The sequence below is a fragment of the Orcinus orca genome, chromosome X, assembly GCF_937001465.1.
Source record: "Orcinus orca chromosome X, mOrcOrc1.1, whole genome shotgun sequence".
Classification (NCBI taxonomy): domain Eukaryota; kingdom Metazoa; phylum Chordata; class Mammalia; order Artiodactyla; family Delphinidae; genus Orcinus; species Orcinus orca.
Genome location: NC_064580.1, coordinates 11250651 through 11261805, shown reverse-complemented (window position 1 = coordinate 11261805; position 11155 = coordinate 11250651). Strand labels below are relative to the sequence as shown.

Here is an 11155-nt window from a genome sequence, read left to right as displayed (position 1 = left end):
GAGTATGGCTAAGTCTGCCTCAGCCTCCAGCTATGATTTATAATATCACTATGATTAATAGTATATTTAGGTTGATGGATGGTGACATGTGGTATAAAACTGATAGGGGTGCACTTTTGTCATGTAAATAGCGTCAGGCCTGTTGTTCATGGAATGCCTTGTGTTACTTCAGACGCTCAGAAGTGAAATGGGGAAAGTCCTACTTTTGTGACAAGAGCGATTTTCATGAGGGTGGATGCTGCTGGATTAAAGATTTTTGTTATTCTTTGTGTTCTTTGACCAGAGTATATTAGATTAATGATAATAGCCATTATAAGTAGTATTGATGTGCTGGATTGTTTTAGGAAATATTTGTTGGATGCATATGTAGCTTATGGGTTCTGTAGCTTATCCTGTGGGTGGATAAGGAATTCTGGAAGGAAGGTATCCTCACCCAAGGAGAGCAGGTTCCTATACTTCTCCAACATCACATCCCTGTACAATTCCCATTGATCTTGGGCCAGGCATTCTCTCTCCTCTTGAGAGAAACCTATGGCCATATCCTGGTATGTCAGCAGTCCCTGAAATTAAAAGTACACATGCCGTGTGGCCACGGGAAGAGTTCATGATGTGACCCAAGAAGAAAACAGCAAGTTAAGAGAACTGGTTTTAATTTAGAAGAGTGTCTTCAATTATCTACATATATATATATATATATATATATATATATATATTTTTTTTTTTACAAAGTAAGTTTCTCTATCTTATTTCTAACTACAAGAAAAGAGTATGGCATGTGATCCACAAAACCAGTATAGAGACTATACTTATCTGGAAAAGAAATGATAAAATGATGGTTTCAACACAGGCATATGCATTTTTGAGTGTTTTATTTATATCAAACTGGATAAAATGTGTGTATTTCTCAGACAGAAAAGACATGTCGAGGTAGAAATGAGCCTTTCAACTATCCATGGGTACACAAGTACACTGGGGAGATTGTAAAAGTGCAGATTGTGATTCAGTAGGTCCGGTGGGCCTGAGTTCTATTTTTTTAGGAAGCTCATTTTTAACTAGTGATGCCACAGTCTCTGATTCATTAACCGCAATTGGGAATAACAGAGACATAATCAGGTCAGGTAAAAATTCATAGTTAACTTTGAACTTAAAGTGTTTTATGGATTTTACACCTTTAATAGAATAGGAAGCACAGCAGCAACAATCATTTGTGAATATTTACTCTAGACCGTGTATCTTTCTAACTGTTTTGTGTAGGATTCCAGGAAAAAGGCCTGGGCTGCGGTCACAGTGGGCGGGGCCCCCAGGCCGGGCCGCCCATCCAGGACCCCCGTTGGGGCCCTGCGCTCCTGGCGGCTTCTTCCCCCGCCGCCCCCTCCCTCCCAGAAGGCCTCGGGGCAGAGCGGTCCCACCCCCTGCGCCTAGAACGGAGCCCGCGTTTCCGTAGAGCTTGAACTCCGAGCTTGAACTGCCGGCTCGGGGTCTCTTCCCTCCGCCGTCACGGAACTGCCCCGGAGGCCGCGGGGAGGGCGGCCTCACTGAGGCTACCAGCTCTGGAGGGGCCCCGGCGGCCGAAGCCACGACAGTCGTGGGGACGGCGGGACGGGTAAGTGGGCGTCGACCCTCCGCCTGGTCCGGTGCCCGGGCGGCAGCGCAAGACCAGCTTCTGAGGGGCAGGGGTTCGCTGCCACCCGCCGCTGCTGTGCAGAAAGAGCGGCCCCCAGTGTCTGGTCCCGGGGAACTTCGGTCCCTCCTCTCCCCCCTGCCCTCGGCCTGGCTCGCGGGGCCTGGGGGGCGTGGGGAGGGGGTCGGCCTGAGCGTCCTGAGGGGAAACGGGGCAAGGGAGGCGCAGGGTCCGGCTGCAGCGTCAGCGCCCCTCCTCCCGACTGCGGGGAAAGCGGCTGAAATCTCCTCCCGAGGCTCGCAGGCCCCTTATTCAGCCAAGTCCCTCTGCGCTCCTTCTTTCCTGAGCTAAAGTACCGTGGGGGGGGGGGAGGGGACCGGGCAGGGGCCTGGCGCAGGTAATGGGGAACATCAAAAGGTGATTTTTAACTAAGGAAAACCAGCTCTCCCAACGTGAGGAATGTAGCGCTTTTCTTTGTATGCGAAGATGCCAGAGTCTGGGCTCACTGAAATCCTTCCTTTCATTTGCACCTCAGGTCTCTGGGGCCTGCATTCTGTATTTGCATATCCTGAGTTCCGTAGGGCCCGCGGCTCACACTGGAGGGCTGCAAGTGCTGACGACTGGGACGTCCTTTGTTTACTGAGATGGCAAGAAATATTCCATTTCTCACAGGCTCGAGGGGCAGAGAGTGAAAAAGTGTCAGAGAATCTCACTCAGCATGTACTTTGGTTTACATATAGGTAATATTTATACTTAACTGTGCTAATAGAGGTTCTCAAGTCCAATCAACTTGTACTACTGCCCTCTATGTATTAATTTCATCAAAATCATAAAATAAATGCCTATAGAATTGACTTAATCCATTTAAATACGATAATGATTTTTAAAGGAAACATAGTAGAAATATAACAACAGAACCTTTACCACTGAAGGCTGGATCAGGAACAACCTAAATAAATGTTCCATTGTTAAAATATTGAAAGATGTGTTCAATAGAAATATCAACAAAAATGACAAATAATAAGGGCAGCAGAATGTTGAAATGTTCTACCTTTATCATTAAAGTGGCAGAAAATCATTTATTAGTAGGCACTAGGGGCAGAAGATGCCTGATTTTATATCTTTGTCATATTTGTACAGTTGTTTCAACAAGTAACTTAAAGACAAAATGGAAAAACAAGGAGGTTTGTGCCTGAGATCATGTTGTTGTGAAATCAGGGATGGCCACCTTGTGCCAGGTGAGTTAAGTTTACCTGGCAGGTAGACCGCAGAGCTCCTGAGAAGCAAGGGTTGGAATTTTTCTGCTGGTTGCCGCTTAGGTTCTGTGACTTGACTGATTGTGAGTCATGTTTCAGGAAAGACCTGATCACAGGAAAAGGGTGGGAATAGTGTGATTTGGGGAGCAGCTAACAACATTCATCACGGCTCATGGCCTGAATGAATTTTAAGAAACAGGAAAACAAATGCTTCTTATGGAATCAGAGAATGTGAGGGCTGGACAATCCCACAAAACGAGGAACACCTGTCCCATTTTCCAGATGAGAAAACAGAGGCCCAGCAAGGTGAAATCCCTCACCCAAGTTGCACCCGTCTCTCCTCCCCACTACATGGTTCATGAAAGCAGGACTCTTCCTGTCGTGATCACTGCTGAACCCCAAAAAGGGCCAGGTATCTAGCAGCTGCTCCAAAAATTTTGGTTGACTGCAGGAACAATGCTGTTTCTTTCTTTCTCACTCTTATTCAGGATTGTGCCAAGAACTCCCCAGTTTGCAATGTAATTCTATAAATGTAAATATTAATTGAGTTTTGTTGTGATGGGGACTTAGGCTTTCAAGGTAACAGACTTGGTTCAGATCTTGGTTCTGCCACTCAATAGCTGTTTGGCTTTGGGAAAATTACTAAACCTCTCTGAGCTTATTTCCTCCTTTGTAAAGTGGGGATAAATGTATCTGAGCCAGCAGAGCACCTGCATGAGAGATGTGCACTAAATATTGGTCTTTCTCACTCTCCCACGCCATCTCTCTGTTCTTCCCAGAGAAGTTGTACAGAAGGATATAGTACTTTTTAAAAACAATTAATTAATTAATTAATTAATTTTTGGCTGTGTTGGGTCTTCGTTGCTATGCGCGGGCTTTCTCTAGTTGTGGCGAGCGGGGGCTACTCTTTGTTGCGGTGCGTGGGCTTCTCATTGCGGTGGCTTCTCTTGTTGCGCTTGTTGTGGAGCACCGGCTCTAGGTGCGCGGGCTTCAGTAGTTGTGGCCTTCAGGCTCAGTAGTTGTGGTGCATGGGCATAGCTGCTCCGCGGCATGTGGGAGCTTCCCTGACCAGGGCTCAAACCCATGTCCCCTGCATTGGCAGGCAGATTCTTAACCACTGTGCCACCAGGGAAGTCCGATATAGTACTTTATAAAGAGGGGTTTTAATTTATTTCAGATAGTGTACATTTTTCTTGTAGAAAAGATTATTCCACTATAGAAACATTAACACGCAATACCACTACAAATGCAGTATTCTATGGGTTAGATGTTATCAGTAATTTTATAAGTAATTGGGCAAAGGCCAAAGCACTAGGTACTGGGGAGTAAGAAGACTCAAATCTGGGGTGCCTCCCCACCCCAATTTCAAGAGCAGGGTGTGTTTTTCAAATCCGTATTTCATCTGGTCTTTGCTTCTCATCCATCCTCTGTGTCTGTCTTTCTCAAGAAGGCTCAGATCCTCTGCTTTCACACCATCCCGGCTGACTGTGCCCCAGCTCCCGCCCTGGAACCTCTGCATGCCTGGGTGTGCCTGCTCTCCCTGTGCATCAACAGCTTTGCCAGGGAGGTGCTGTATCGTGCACTGCTCGCTGTACCCCAGAGTACCTAGACCCTTCTGGTACATGAAGTACACCCTCATCACCATGAGTGCACGCCCATCCCCTTACCTTATATCCTGCCTCTAAGCCAGGCTTGGGGGTGACTGCAGTGTGCGTTCAGCTATGTGAGCTGCTGGGATCGAAGTGAAGTTCCCAACTTTTGAAGTTGCAGTCTTGAGGGGCAGACAGTGATTTAAACTCGGGTCACCTGACTTAAAGGGGGGGGGCTGATTGATTTAAAGCCAGGGCAGCTGACTTAAAGCCTGCGTCCCTCAGCTGCAGGACGAGACCAACTTTGGCGGTGCACGGGTTCGCTCCAAGCCAGCACTGCTGTTCAGGAAGAGCTTCCAGTAGCGCCTTAGTGCAGGGGGACTTGGTGCGTTGTCTTGCTGCTGCCCTCAGAGGGGGGCCGCCTGCTCTTCTGGAGGAGAATCAGGGAGGGGGAAGTGCAGAGTCCCGGCTGGAGTTGCGGCACCCCTTGTCTGATGGCAAGGAAAGGGGGGCGGGGCTGTGTGGTGTCCTGGGGCTGCACTCACCAGGTCGACTCAGCCTCTCAGCCTCCAAACCTCCCCCCACACACCCCACAAGAGTCTCCAATAATATGTAATTGTGCCTTAGGTTCTCGGTCTTCAAACTCATACCCAGGCTCCCAGGTCCCTTGATTCATCCAATTCCTCTGTGCTCTTTCTTCTATTAGATACAGTCCCAGAGGGAGGGGCTGGGGGATGGGACCGGAGGGACCCTGGCAGCACTGGCCTCAGCTGACTAAAGAGATCTGGGGCCTGCGCTCTCACATATGTGCGAAGACCCTTAAGGCGGAATCGAGGGGGCCAGTTAGAGGCAGTCCTTGCTGCCTCAAGTGATTATGGATCACCATCGGGTGGGGAGCACGCTGAGCCATGAGAAGTACTGTTAGGAGGACGTGTTCCTCCCTCGGCTTCAAAGACGTGGGTGGGCTACAGGACTCCAGTTCCCCTCCAGGCCTCCAGGTCCGACTGCACCCCAGCGGGCTTGCAGACCTGGCTTCCTGTCCCAGAACTTGCCAGGCTCCAGGAAGAATCCAGACTGCAGAGATGGTGCCTGAGTGCTCCAGCTTAAGAAGTGCTGTCCCTGGGGACCCAACAGTGGAGGGAGGAAGGGTGAAGGGAGTAGGGGGGTGGGGTAGGGAGGGGTGGCTGCCCTGGGAAACGTTGAGAGAGAAATATCGCCCCCCACAACCCCTGCCCCCTGCAACTGACCCATTGATGCCATAGGATCTCTGGGCCTTTTAGTCAGAGATGCCTCTGCTTCTTTACTCCTGTGTTCAAAACTATGCAAAACCAACTCTTCATCCTCTTGCTGCAATGCCAGGACTTTTAAAGCACTGTTCTTTTGAAGCTCTCGTTCCCTAAACTGCAGTTTGGAGCTGTCCCAGCTATTTAAAAGTGTTCTCCTTAAACTGAGCCTAAATCCTACTCTTTTGGGAAAACTACCTTCACCTCAGAGGAGATCGTCTTTTCTGTCCATTCCTTCTTTCTACTTCCCTCTTAAGAACCCCTGTGCTCAAAGAGCTTGGTGATTTATTTTTTGCTTGATGTCAAAAAGAAACCTTCCCCATGCACCCCAAAAAGCTTTCCTGGAACATAGGTGTTTCAAAACCATGACAGTGTTTTGCAGTTAGTATACCCTGGGTAGACTGCCTAGCAATCCCTCCAAGAGCCAGAGGTGAGCGACACCTTTACTTATTTGTTTGGATGCCCTTCAAGTTTAGGAAGGTCCCATTCTTGTGCCCCAGCAGATAAGACAGAGCCCTGGATGGCTGTAGCTGTGATGAGATAACTTCTGATGGTTTTATTTCCCTTACTGAGCTGCTGCTTCTAGGTTAAATTCATTTTATTACCTGTCCTATTTTTGTGTGTGTGTGTGTGTGTGTGTGTGTGTTAAGCGGGCCTCTCACTGTTGTAGCCTCTCCCGTTGCGGAGCACAGGCTCTGGACGCGCAGGCTCAGCAGCCATGGCTCACGGGCCCAGCTGCTCCGCGGCATGTGGGATCTTCCCAGACCGGGCATGAACCCGCGTCGGCAGGCGGACTCTCAACCACTGCGCCACCAGGGAAGCCCTACCTGTCCATTTTTAAAGAAAGACTGAGAAAGTCACTGTAATAGGTCAGGAGTCTGAGCTCAGGGTTGGTCAAAGGTACTCACAGGGAGGAAGGTGGTTAAAAGTAGGTGGGTAAAATAGGAGGGCTGGAAAATACAGCCGGGACAACCGTGTTCACCGTGCGTGCTGATAAAGGCCAGAATCTCCTAATTTATCTCTGGTGGGAGATTCTGATGGTTTCACAGGATCAAACTCAAATCATATTCAAACTAGGGGGCTTCCCAGAGGGCGCTGAAGCACCGGCAGAGCCCACCTGCACTCCCACTTTGGCACTCCAGGATCAGAGTTGGGATTGGGGATGGGGTTGCTGTAACCCCAAGGAGGTGAGCAGAGAGGAGGAGTTGATTACCCGTCTCCTCTGACTCTCTGGCCCAAATTGCCTGGCTTCACAGGGGGGACAGAGTTTTGCTGTCAGCAACTGATGGGGCACTTCCAGGCTGGTGGGGTTGCCCAGTGGCCCGACAGCCTGACAGGCTGTCTGCGGTGTGACCGCCCTTTGTTTCTCCAGAATCTGTACATCAGGAGGTGCATGGTTGCGGGAGCCCATTCACCGCCCTCCCCCCAAGGGGGATGGCACCTTCCCTGGCTGTACCCTATGATCACCAGGTACTTGAAATGAATGCAAGTTTTTTGACTTCAAGGAAGAGTTCACATAACCCCTTCTGCCTCGTAATGTGTGGGATTTACTATAATGGAAGGACATTATGAAGAACAGGTAGAAAACTCACCTCTTGGTCTCCATGTAGGAGTTTATTTTGCACGAATCCCTCCTACATGAGTAGATAGCAGAGGTTTATTTTTGTTCCCGTGTGTGTAGTTGTGGCAGAGGATGTAGGTATGGTGATTTGAAGCCCTCAAAGAAATATTCTCAGAATTCTCAAGACTTCTCTTGATTGGAACCGAAAGAGACCTGGAAAAGGAGGAAAAGAAAAGGAGGAGGGAGAACGAGTGACTGTTTCTCAGTAAATTCACCTTCCTGGTTGATTGTTCTGTCTTCTCATTACTTTTAACTTCTATGTATGTCTAATGGAATAATGTAGAAAGGCTGATTTTTATGCTTTAAAAGATTTTACATCACAAAGAAACTAGAAGTGGCTAACAGAACTTATTCAAATCATTGTTACATAGAGACTTTGATATTAAATTTGTGTACTAAAATGGGTTAATCCAAATTTTCTCTTTCTTTTTGAGTGAATATTTGTTAACATATTTTTGTAGATAATAATTTATCCTAGATATACAAAATTGTGAGAATGGGTACCATTTTTCACCACTTAAATGAATAGATCGTACACTTTAAATGCCAATGTTGTGTCTTACATGTTGTTTTTTAATTCCTTGATTTCCAAAACTTGTGTTTATTTAATTGATTTCTATCTAATAATCAGTGTCTCCCCTTTATTGTTTCTTACTTTATATTTTATTGATCTATAGTTAATTTACATTATTATATTAGTTTCAGAGATACAACATAGTGATTCATAAATGTTTAGGTTGTTCTCCATTTATACTTATTATAAAAGAGTGGCTCTATTCCCCATGCTATACAGTACGTCACTGTAGATTATTGATTTTATACATAGTGGATTCTTCCTCAGAATCACCTATCACTATTTTGCTCCTCCACCCTGTGTCTCCCTGCTGGTAACCACTAGTTTTTTCTTTAATGTGTGAGTCTGTTTTGTTGTTTTTGTTGTTGTATTCAATTTTTTAGATGCCACGTGTAAGTGATAACCTACCAGGCTTGTTTTCTCTGCGGCTTATTTTGCTAAGCATAATACCCTCCAAGTCCATCCATGTTCTTGCAAATTTCATTTTTTGCTGAAGTCATCATAAAAAATCTTTTTTATCCCCTAACCTATTGATGACCACTTAGTTTGACTCTATATCTCGGCTATGGCAAATAACACTGTTATGAACATTGGTGTGCAGTTATTTTTTTGAAATAGTGTTTTTGTTTTCTTCTGATATACCCAAGAGTGAAATTGCTGGATGTTATGGTAGTTCTATTTTTAGTTTTTTGTGGAACCTCCATTCTTCTTTCCACAGTAGCTGCACTACTTCACATTCACATCAAGAGCGTACAAGAGTTTCCCTTTCTCCACATCCTCACTAACATTTGTTATTTGTGACCTTTTTGATGACAGCCATTCTGACAAGACTGAGGTGATATATCTCATTGTTTTGGTTTGCATTTTATTGCCGATTAGCTATGTTTAGCATCTTTGTGAGTTCTGGCTGTCTCTCTGTATTTTTTTCCTTGGAAAAATGTCTATTTAGGTGTTCTCATTTTTTAAAAAAAGATTTTGGGTGTTGTTCTGATATTGAGTTGTATGTGCTATTTCTGTAGTTGAGATATGAACCCTTGCTTGGTCATCTTTTTGGTGTTAACCTCTTATCATGTGCAAATATTGTCTCCTTCAGCAGGTTGTCTTTTCATTTTGTCTTTGGTTTCCTTTGCTGTGCAAAATCTTTTAAGTGTAGTGAAGTCCCATTTGTTTATTTTTGCTTTTGTTTCATTTGCCTTAGTAGACTGAACCTAAAACTGTTGCTATCATTTATGTTGAAGAATGTTCTGTATTTTCCTCTAGGGGTTTTATGGTCCTACATTTAGGTCTTTATTCAGTTTTGCGTTTATTTTATATATGGTGTGCTAAAATACTCTAATTTTTTTCTTTTCCATGTAGCTGACCAGTTTTCCCAGTACCACTGATTGAAGAGACAGTTTTTTCTCCATATTGCCTACTTTGTCATAAATCAATTAAATATAAGTGTGTGGGCTTCTTTCTGGGATCTCTATCCTATTCCAGTGATCTTTGTGTCTGTTTTTGCTCCGGTCCGATTCTCTTTGATTACTGTCGCTTTGCAGTATAATCTGAAGTCAAGGTGCGTGATGCCTCCAGCTCTGTTCTTTCTCAAGATTGTTTGGCTATTTGGGGTCTTTGTGTTTCTATACAAATTTTAAAATTACTTTTTCAAGTTCTGTGAAAATGCTTTAGTATTATGAGAGGGATTGCATTAAATCTGTAGATTGTCTTTGGTAGTGTGGTTATTTTAACAGTATTAATTCTTCCAGTCCATGCACCTGCTATATTTTCCCATCTTTTTCTGTTGCCTTCAACTTCTTTCACCAATGGCTGATAGATTTCTGAGTACATGACTTTTACCTGCTTAGGTGTGTTTGTTCCTAGGTATCTTATTCTTTTTGGTGTGATTGCATATGGTATCGTTTTCTTAATTTTTTTCTTTCTGACAGCTTTGAGTTTTGTTTTTTCTTCTTTTTCTAATTCCTTCAGGTGTAATGTTAGGTTGTTTATTTGATATTTTTCTTGTTTCCTAAGAATAAGCTTGTACCACTTAACTTCCCCCTGTGAACTGCACTGGCTGTGTCCCATAGATTTTGGATCATTGTGTGTTCATTTTCATTTGTCGTGGGTATTTTTAGAATCCCTCTTTAATTTCTTCAGTGTTCCTTTCTTCCCCTTTTATTCTCTTCATCTGTGATGTGGGGACTATCTTTAATATTATGTTTGGATTTCTTTCAGTTGTGTGTGTGTGTGTGATTATTTAAGTTGCTGAGCTCTTAATTTCACATGGACACTAACAACTCTGCATTGTTACTCTCCTCCCCCACAGTTACTGAATTTGACCTTATATTTTACATCTACTTGTTTTGTGTGTCCCTTAACTTCTTATTGTGAATATAGATGATTTTATTAGTGTTTTCTTTCATCCTTCCTACTAGCTGTGTACATGGTTGATTTACTGCCTTTGTTGAATATTTGTCTTATCCAATGAGGTTTTTCCTTTAGTAAGTTTCCTTTCCTAATTTTTATGTTTCAGTCGTGGCCTTTTCTTTTTCACTGAGAAAATCCCCTTTAAGATTTCTCATAAAGCTGGTTTGGCGATGCTGATCTCTTTTAGTTTTGCTTCTCTGTAAAACTTTAGATCTCACCATCAAATCTGAAGGAGAGACTTGTTGCGTAGAGTATTTTTGGTTATAGATTTTCCCCTTTCATGACTTTAAATATACCATGCCACTCCCTTCTGGCATGCAGAGGTTATCCTGAGAAGTCAGCTGATAACTTTATGCAAGTTCCCATGTTTGTAACTTGTTGCTTTTCCTTTGCTCCGTTTAATAGTGTCTTTTTATCTTTATTTTTTTGCCATTTTAATTACAGTGAGTCTTGGTGTGGTCCTCTTTGGGTTGATCCTGTTTTGGCCTTACTGTGTTTACTGGACTTGGATGTCTGTTTTCTTTCCCAGGTTAGGAAAGTTTTCAGCTTTTATGTCTTCAGGTATGTTCTACACTGCTTTCTCTTTCCTTTTTGCTTCTGGGACCAGTATAATGCAAATATTAGTACACTTGATGTTGTTTCACAAGTCTGTTCAACTTTCCTCATTTCATTTTAATCTACTGTTTTACCGTTCATCTTCAGTGATTGCCAGTACTCTGTCCTTCAGTTTTCTGATTCATTCCTCTGTATCATTTAGTCTACAGTAGTTTTCTTTTAGTGTAATTTCCATTTCAGTTATTGTATT

The 11155-nt window shown here is 44.2% G+C and overlaps 1 long non-coding RNA gene across 2 annotated transcripts in view; it reads left to right on the top strand.

Moving 5' to 3' along the window:
* The first annotated feature begins 1372 nt into the window (after positions 1-1372).
* Positions 1373-11155, top strand: part of LOC117201233 (uncharacterized) — a 33490-nt gene continuing 23707 nt past the window's right edge. For both annotated transcript variants that reach the window (XR_007474989.1, XR_007474988.1), the window contains exon 1: positions 1373-1603. This is a non-coding gene — a long non-coding RNA (uncharacterized LOC117201233). The remainder of the gene's footprint in view (positions 1604-11155) is intronic.